Source organism: Rhipicephalus sanguineus, chromosome 6 (assembly GCF_013339695.2).
Source record: "Rhipicephalus sanguineus isolate Rsan-2018 chromosome 6, BIME_Rsan_1.4, whole genome shotgun sequence".
NCBI lineage: Eukaryota > Metazoa > Arthropoda > Arachnida > Ixodida > Ixodidae > Rhipicephalus > Rhipicephalus sanguineus.
The window spans coordinates 121,742,608-121,752,926 of record NC_051181.1 but is presented as its reverse complement, the minus strand read 5'-3'; positions in this window follow the sequence as shown (position 1 = coordinate 121,752,926).

Below are 10,319 nucleotides of genomic sequence, written 5' to 3'. Positions count from 1 at the left end.
TTGGACAGGCAGAGGTAAGAACCACGAACTCGCTTTAATTGATTCAGAGCACGCTGAGAAGGACGAGCGGCTTGCTGTATGTTATTCGCACGACCGTAATCCATACTCAAGGTTTTCTCATATGTTCTGACATATCCTGCTTTCCGGCAACGCAAGAAACTTAACCTTACTTGGTTGTCGCGCGAGGTATTGTGCTTTCGGCGTGTGCCTTTTAGCCTACCTTGTAGTTTGTAAAGCGCGCGGGACATTTGATTTTTACAAAACATACGCAGCCCCTTCATTGTGACAAATACGTTGTTTCATGTAGTTTGCCAGCAGATAAGGTGTCGCGCTGCTTGCTCAAGGACGCGGGTTTGATTCCCAGCCAAGCCGACCGCTATTCAATGGATGCAAAATTCAACAACACACGCGTGTATATACTTCGATTTCTGTGCACATTAAAGAAGCCAGGGCGCTCAAAATTATTAATCGTACCTTGGTTTTCGTTCTTAAAACCCCAGAAAATGTTAATCGCCCTAGATGCCTCATCAAACGCGAAAATTAAGCGTCGGCGTCGACCGTCGTCCCGCGGGCGTCAGCGTCCACAGGAGTGATGCGAAAAATCATTATCTTGTGATGACATCTCTATATTTCGTCTTCATGACGTCAAAGATCGCCAATATTTGCGACATCGTCGCTTAGTCAGAGGTGGGCCGATCACGGAGGCAGTGCAAAACCAGGTGAAGTGCAGAAAGCGTGCAAAGCCTCCGATCCTGGAGGCAGTGCAAAACCGCATTAGGTGCAGAAAGCTCTCGGAGGGAGGCGAGGAGGGGGGGGGTCAATACATCGACCAAGAAGAAAACGAAGAAGACGGTTTGAGTCGTCTTAGGCGAGTGCATAAGGGACCCTATAAGTTTTTAATGCTCTAGCTCAGATGTGAGCTCCTTTATGCATGTTTATCCGACGCGCATACATAATATATGCCGACGTCACAGGCGCGTGTATCTATGTCTGAATGACGTCACACAAGAAGATATATTGTCTACCTACTCGATATCAGTCGTGCTAGCTAAAGAAAGTTCTGTTTTAGTTTATAAAGTTTTCGTATCAATGGATACCTATAGGGATGACGCGAGCCACGGTTCCCTTGACGACCACGATAAGCCTCGTCACGATGCTGTCAGTGACGACAACAGTCGTCGTTAGATTGTAATATATAATAAACGGATCGTGCGGGCATAGAGGACAGGACACATAGGGCAAACAACTTCGAGAACTTAACAGCTGCATGTTGCAGTAAAGTCAAGGTTATACTTCAAACGCGCACCTCGTGGTTTGCATTAAAGGAACACTAAACCACTCCGAGTTCAAATACGAGAGAGTGCGTCTCTTTCTCGCCTTCAATGCCCTTCCTGCACGCGGTCTCTCCAGCCTCGCCACTTCTTTCTTCATAAAACACGTGCAGAATTTCAGCACTAAGCGTTGGACCTATCAGGATTTCTCGCTTTTTCGGCTACACGCTGTTATGTCCGCTTGCGCAGTCGAAAGCGAGCAAAACGAAGTGAAATATTTGATCGCGCGCGACAGTTATACGAGACACGGCAGAACGGACGTGCGACTGCGTGAGATATGGCTCGTATATGGACCAATCGAGAGCTTATTTCCTCATGACGTCACGTGAACAGACTACAGGCGTCACGAATTGTGCCGAAAACACGGGAAACGCCAGAAGCGTATAACCCGCTCGTTCTTAGTATTTTCAAAGGTTGTTTAGGGGTCCTTACAGAGGCCTTGAAAGAGGGCAAGCTGTCCTGACCTCTCACGAATTGAGCAGATGCTGCTCGCACTGAGACGCTTTTCGAGAAAAAAAGGTCCGCGCATATATGTGCGCAATCAATATCATGCGAAACTCGTTCAGGATATTAACGCTCGGAGAACTTCGTCGATATATCTATCCTTCCCTAATGATGTATACCGGCCGTTTGTTCAGAAACCACAGATCGATAAGCGGAAACGCACGCTCTCCTGACGTCGATGCCATGGTTCACTTATAAGCGTATATGGTACGCGTATGTATACGCATGCGTGGAAGCACAGTAACGAACGGACGCGGGCTCGCGTGTTCTTTTATACCCCGGATGTACAATCACTGAGCTTCCATAGCGACATGCATGGAGTCACCATGCTTGGTGTTTTCCGATTGCTTCATATACACTCAACTCTGTCACATCTTCGCACCGAACTAAACATGCGTGCTCGCGAAACACAACGAAAAAATTGTGCAATGGCAAAACGTATATAAGACGTTTCCGTGTGTCGAGTAATAGCCGTCGATGGAGAAAGATAGAAATGCCCGATAATCGGCGTCCATTAGGGCCCAAAGATTTTTCGAACGAAATTTGCGAATGCAGAAACTTGCAAGTGCATGACTTCACGGGCCAGCGAGCTCCCCGCGGCTGAGCTCAAATATGCCTATATAGCTCTCGCTACACCGGATGCCGTATTCATGTACACAGTGCGTAGGTAATGGCACACGTATACACGCATGCAATACGCACGGCAACATTATGCCATAGTATATATGCATCCCCTCTATTCATACATCCAACGCCGAGTACATAAGGGGGGAAGCACCGGGACCTCACACAACACACTCACACAGTCGTGTACAGAGACCATATTATTCCTCGCAGCCTCGTGCGTTCATACTCTTTCGTTGTCTTTCCTATTGTGCGTACGCTGCAGGATGACTTTTTTTTTTACAGTTGCGCCACGCTAATGACGTTGAAACACGCGACGCGCGGTAAGAACGTCCATTGTGTAACGACGGTGCAACGCGATTGGTCAGACGGGAAGGTATAGAACGCGGGGGCGTCCGCCCATTGGCCGGCCGTTTCGGTCACGGAAAGCGATTTTGGGGGTCAGTCAAGTGTTCTGATTGGACCCCTCTCGGTCCCCTCCGCTTCTTTAGTCGTCGTGTACAGTCGTCATCGTCGGCGGCGTTGCGCGAACAGCGCGGTGAAAACGTCGTGTGTTTCGCTCAGAGTCCCGGGCCGCGCGGGATGCACGCAAGCGTGTCGATTGTTGGAGCGGGCAACTTTGTTTGGAAACTGCGTTGGGAGGACCCGTGGAACGGAACGGAACGGAACGGAACGGAATGTTATTGTACACGCCCGTTTCGTTTCAGGACGTTGCGGCTGCGTTATTCCTCGTTCCATAAGCTCTTTGTACTTCAGTTCATTTTCATGTCTCAATCTCATCTCCTCTTTTTTTGTTTCCGAGGCAAGAAAACACGGGTAATAAGGGGTAAGATGCATGCAGACCAACTCCGGCGTAGCTAATGGTTAGCTCATCGAAGAAAGAAAAAAAAAGCACGTAGATCATTTGCTGAGGCTTTCTGTGCTGCGGGAACGGGAACGCATCCGTGTCCTCGGGTGCACGATGTCTTTCCTCTCGCGAGAGGCAATATACCTCAACAATGTCATCGGGTTCCTTGAACAGAAAGCAACCGTGCCGCTTGTATAGCGGTGATTCCTTTAAAAGATCGCGAAGCCGTATGCCCTCTCCCACTCCACTCCCTTCCATGTTCTTACGTATGGTATAATGAACGTTAATCCGCGGATGGTTGTGATAACGTATATAAGATTATGTTTCAGACCTGACGAAACTGTTAACAAGCTCACTTACGGAAAATGTTTCGTACGAGACGTTAGCGAAAGCGGTACGACTCGAGCACATGCGTAATGTTTGTCCCCGTGCTACATATATAGCCTGCGTGGTATATAAAACTGTGCAATGCAATGATATATACTCCATTTCATATACATCAGGTGAAACTCATGCAAGAAGTTCGGTCAGCAAAATGTAAAAGACAGCGCGTCTCACGCTTGTATTTCGCTGTTGTAAACATGGCCTCAGCAATTGGCTCCGGCTCAGAGCTCTGAGCCGGAAACAAAGAGACGCTAAGCGATCCAGAACAACCTATTGACAACCGTATAAACAACAGGGTTTGTTTATTTCTAAGGCACAAAGCATATTCATTTATTACTCAGTCTAAAAACGAAAAAATTAAAAATAAAAATCACATTATAGGTGGTAAAATTATTTAAGTATTTCTTGGCGCGAACGCATGTACTGCAAGAGGTATATCGCTGCATCTCATGTACAAAATAGAGTATAGCGTGCGCGACACTTACAGAAGTCCACTTGCTCTCAAGAGTCCTCCGGCGAGTTCAATCCCTTAGCTCCGAGGACGGTCTCGAGACAAGTGTCCGAGGATCCTTACTTAAAGGGCCAGTCTGTCTAAAGCCGGAAATCGGGAAACGCTTTTGTTGCCAGCCTTGTACTCATAAATTACCGGGCCATGGGCCGACAATAACACCCTGCGACAGCGGGTATACATGCCAACGCGTAGCTATATTGGAAACTGTCCAGCGCCCGTCTTTCCGACATGTGCACGGGGCAATCTCATGCTATGATTTCCAGCTTTTCAGACGTTCAGCAGCGTTCCCTATGGCAACTTTTCGAGTGACCGATGAGGTGCCAAACCATTCTCTCGAAATATTGATTAACAGAACAGAATACTGATGACTTCGACGTCACAAATCAAGAACATGCGTTCATGATTTTGTATGTTTCGTTGATCTATACAGCAAAACTCATCATGAGCGATCAGTTGTATATCAATGACTCTTCGTTAAGCAGGGGCGTAGGCAGAAATTTTTTTACAGGGGGGCACCTCTTTGATCTGAAGTGGGGGCCGCGCAGGCAGATGTGGTCGAGTGTTATTTTGTGCTCTGTACGCCATGACAAAAAAAAAAAAAAATTAAGGGGGGGGGGGGGGGGCACGGGACCGGTGTGCTACCCCCTGGATACGCCACTGTCGTCAAGCAATCCTCCTGAGGCGCACCACAGTCTGTAAAACGCTCACTGCCAAGTCCACCTCGTGTACGCTAGATACGATTTTAGATTCGACGCATGGGCGCTGTCATCTTGGACTGTTAAATGAATGTTTTCTCACTTTGTAAGTCGTGACGTGAAATTAACAGGTCACGAAACATTGGATACACCAACCCAACTGTATTCATGCGTGTGCGTTTACGGTATGGCATTCGTTTAGTTGTTAAAGATACAAAACGGCAGACTTAACAGCCCAATATGGCGTCACCGAAACACATTTGTAAGATATCCGGGAATGTCATTAAAATTGCTACCCCTCTCTCTCTCTCTCTCAGACATCTGACGCCTTGCGCATCAGCTTCCAGGAACTGCGGCAATACAAAAACGGCGCGAGCATTTAGAAACAAGTCTACAGTTAAAACAGACGCATCGAGACGCGCACACCTACAATTCCTCTCGGTGGCTTGCGCAGCCGCCGCAGTATCTCATCTCAACCGTTCACTAAAGAGTGAGCACCGAACGAAGGTTAAACAACTCGGCGGCGAAAATATTTAGAGAAGAACTCACGCGGGGCGGGTGCATGCATGCACGTCTCGTGCACAACGTTCGCACAAAGCGCCGCCTGGCGGCGGCGGCGTGCAACAATACGTGCAAATGCAATCTATGCACACAACTACATAGATGAAAGAACGAAAGAGTGAACGGTATGTAAGCCAGTTGAACAACAGCGGCAGTTACGTATATCTCGCATATACGAAAAGAGATGGATAGAGAGACAAACGAAGGCAGGAAAAAGATGGACAAACGTGTCAGAGAAGTGCCGCGTTCTCTCTCGCTCTCTTGGCGGCACAGAAAGAAAAAGGCGTTTCCGCGTGCGTGCCCGCTCGAAGGAGAGTGTGAGAGAGGGAGGCGAGGGCAGAAGCCAGCCTGAGGAGAGCATCCCCGCCTTATCAGGCGAGCCATGCCTCGGGGCGAGGTGATAAATGATCGCCTTATCGGCTCTCGGGCGTCGCGCCCGTCCGATCGCCCCCACGGACGCTGCCCCGCCGCCGCGCGTCGCTGCAGTATATATACATACGCGGCCAGCTCCACGCGCGCCCGCGCTGCCCTCGTACGCGTTTTAGCTTGGCGAGTTTTTTTATATATGTATATCTTTCCTTTGGGGCTTTGCCGCGCCGAGAACGGACGGCTTCGAGCAGCTTTTCGAGTGCGCGTGTTCGCGTATGCACGGCGCGCGCGCGCAGCGAGGATATATATATATATATATATATATATATATATATATATATAACGCACTCGAACGTAGGTCACGAACTCGAGGAAAATGCACGTGTGTAGAAGAGTCAGTATGCAGGCACCGCGTTGCATGCGTACTCGTGAGTGTACGTGTGAGCATGTGCGCTCGCGCGGGATCTAGATCAACCTCAGGGTGGATTAGAACTAAAGGAGGTGCCGACAGCGTGCGCAAGAGAGTAGCACGTCGCGCCTCGTACTACGAGCTAAGATGAAAAAGATAAATGAAGGGCACTTAGTCGAAACGACTGTAGGCTTGTGCCACGATCGCACTGCACGAGGCGAGTATACACAAGTTATGAAACTCGTGCACAGTTCGTCCGAAGAATGCGTTGGAACCCGTCATGAGGAGTCGCGTCCTCACAATGTGCGCTATATGAGGTGATTCAGTGCACCAAACCAAAACCGCACATCTGAGCTTTGGGAGCTCCACCCTCGAAGACCAGCGTCAGTTGGCGAAGGCCGTCTACGCGGCGAAAGCCTATACGGGTTTCCTGGAATGGGAAGACCACCCCGAAGACAGTGCTTGAATAATACCCGAATAAAGATGTTTATTTTCGGTCTCTTTGACAGTGTGTTAGGGCACACCACATAATATGGTAGTGCGTTTGCAAGTGTGTCCGCGTGTTCGAATGTGCCTGCCTACAACTCGCGGCTCTATACCCTTGCGCAATGACCACAGACATGTCCTTATTAAAAAATTCGATTGTGGGGGTTTTTGCGCGCCAAGAGCACGATACCACTATTGTGTGGGACTACGAATGAATTGTGATCACCCAGGATTCTTTAACGCGCAACTAAATGAAAGTAATCGGATGTTATTGTACTTAACTCACATCTAAATGCGGTCTACGTGGCCGGGAATCGAACCCGCGCCGTCAAACTAAGCAGCGCGACACCTTATACCTGGACAGTTTACGACTTATGGGTTATTGCGGTGGCGAAATTTAAGTTCGAAGAGCTGGTTTGGTTGAGATAAGCCAAGGCGTATTGATAAAAAAAGAACGCTTTGCGAAAGAGTGTCTTTCCCGAAATTTTAACGCAGATGAAATCATTTGTTCTTTATGCTCCACAATAAGTCGACATTAAAACGAAAGAATTAAAGAGACTATAGTTTAAGACAACGTTAGTGTTTCATTTGTACGTTGAAGCGCTACCCTAATCGCTTTCCTTTTTCTCATCATATCAGGCTTTCCGCAGCCTGATGCGTGGTTACAAAATGGGACAATGCGCTCCATATAATATGCGAATTCTATCATGCAGGTGATTTTTCCTTGTTCTGGGTTCTTTAGTCGCATTTCAATAATTTTCTCAGTGTTTGCAACGATTTTTCCTTTACCTATCAAACCTACGAACTGTCCATTCAGGTGCTGCACGATCGTTCAACATTCAAGTGCATTTTTAAAAATCAGTCAATGCTATATTGCGCAATGTTTAAGAGGGGAAATCTTCTTTCCTCTTTTTCTCCTCCTAACTTCCTTTCCTCTGTCTCTTCCCTCCTCCCGAAAGAGCAGGCAGGCGTTGTGCCCCTCCTGGTGGCAGTTGCCAGCTTGCTCTCTCCCTCTTTTCTCTGTGTCCTTGTGTATCTATGTATGCAAATCAAATCAAATAAATAAATAAATAAATAAATAAATAAATAAATAAATAAATAAATAAATAAATAAATAAATAAATAAATAAGGGGGGAATGCCGGGTTAAATGTCAGCTTACGAACTGCTGCACTAATTTTAATGAAAATTTCAGGGATGGCTAACCTTCTTGATATTATAGGATGTATTCCAGTTTTCAGCGTGCACCATAGCATGAACACAAGATAACCTACAGCTGTTATAATGATCAATCATGTATAGGGTAAGGCGGGGCAAAATGAGACGCGGGGCAAAACGCGACAATTTGACTTTGCCGCCCTCTATAGTTAATACAAAAAGTACCTTTTCTTTGTTTCTCTATCTCGGCAATAGCTGCCGGTAGTTTTCGACATTTTTTGGTGTAAAAGTTTATTATTGTTCACAGCGTACGCGCGTACAAAATTGCGCGGCTGATGCCAGTGTTTTCGTGACCCGCCAAAAAGGAGCGAAATTCTGCTCGGCCGAATTTTCGGATCCGTGCATGAGGCTACTCCGACGTCAGTACAACAACGTAAGTATTTATGTTGTTACTTTATACTACTAGCTACATGCCACCAAGAGTTTAGTTTATTTGGTGCCGTGGGCCAAAGGGCAAAATTGTTTGAATTCGGGCATGTGAGAGGGGCAAAACGCGACAAAAAGGCATGGAATAGTGTCTTATGAAGTGAATCGCTTATTTACGCTCATTGTATACAATCGTTTTTTGTTAAGGATGGTGCGGACGTTCAAGAGAATATCATCTAGAGTTTCCTGGGAGGAAAACTACAGGAAAAAAGCACTGAATGCTTTTCAGGAGTTTCGGAGCAACATAGCGCCGGGTCCTCCCTGGATTCAATGCGTGGAGCGTAAAGACTGGGCGTATGAAGACTGCGTGGCGTCCCACGGAGTGAATTTGCAGTGCTTCTACTGCAAGAACTGAAAGGATAAAAATTTTTCACGCTGTCTCGTTTTCCTTTACGCAGCGTCTCGTTTTGCCCCGCAGGTTGGGGCAAAATGAGATATGTGGTGCATTTTTTTTGTTTCTTTTTAAAATAATACTTTTAACAGTTGCAGCATGGCCATATTTATGTAGCACATAGCTTGTACCCGAAAGAAAGTTCCTGTGCTGACATTTTATGACAACGAGTGAAATAAAAATAAATATTCACTACTTTCAAATTTTTGTCGCATTTTGCCTCACCTTACCCTACTAACTTAGGTAAACTATCAATTCAACAATAATGAAAACGTATGAGTTATCATTTCATGCCCTCTAGAAGGTTTGCAGTGAAAGATAAGGCTACTCACGTATTTTTTGTGACGTTTCTGTAAAAATGCCATCGCTCTAAAAGCGAAGATAAATTTTTCCTTGTCACTGCATGTCAGAATAGTGAAGATTTTTTGTGAGTTAAAAACTATTTAGGGGATCAGAAAAGTACCTTATCTTGTCCTTCACAAAATTTCACTCTGGAAACAACCTTGTAAGCAACTTTTGTCGAAGCAGTTCGCAAATGATAGTTTTCCTAAGAGGATAGTACCCCCCAAAAGTGCGAACTGAGAAAAATGAGTTTAAAGATTTCACAACATGCTATTTATTTCGATGGTCAAACTAAATTGTCAAAGTGACCTCCTGCACAATTACGACCTTCATCGTCAACATGACACTGTTCTGTGACAATTCCATGCAATCGTTTTCAATTTTTCGCAGCTTTCGAGCTGTGAATGTCGCTCACAGCACGTTTTGGTTGAAAAACGGACTATGCAGGTGCTGATCAAAATGAACCCCCAGGAAAACGAACATATAAGACGTGTGGCAGGCACGTAGCCAGAATTTTTTTTCGGGGGGGGGCCCAAGGCCTAATTGTTCGAAAGAAAGTATTTCCATGACAAAAATAAAACAAAAGTTGCCGGGAATATAGAAGGCCGGACGAATTTCGGGGGGAGGGCCCGGGCCCCTCGGCCCCCCCCCCCCCCCCTTGCCTACGTGCCTGACGTGTGGCACACAAAGACAGCAGAAGTACCTCAGATTTGGCGCGAATGCAGCGGCAGATGGTCACGTGACGTTTCCGTCAGTTTGAGCTTCAGTTCCAGTTTTCCAGCGACTATAATGTCGGCGCGCGGCTGAAAATGTGTCTTTTTAATTTATTTGTTTGTCCTCTGATGTACTTTCGACAGAAGGTCTTCTGTGACAAAAAAGCGCGAAGAACAAACATTCTGACACGGGCATTCACTTCGCGTTCGGCGTCTTGCCCGCTTTGCAGCCGCGTCTTGAAAGGGTCGTTTCAGAGACGCTCTCCCCAGCAAATTAGCGCCACCCTCTCGCAAAAAGAATTTTTAAACAATTTTTTCTGCAGTACAGATGACAACCAAACTTGGTAAGCATGTTCTTTGATGAACCATCCACCCAAAGGAACTCAAATTTGAAAATTTACACTTTTTTTCGAAAATCGTGTTTTTAGCCCCCGCATCAATCACCCTTAATGATGTGTGCCAGACCGTTTGCACCAACAGCCCCTGTTTTGTTTTTTTTTTTCGCATAT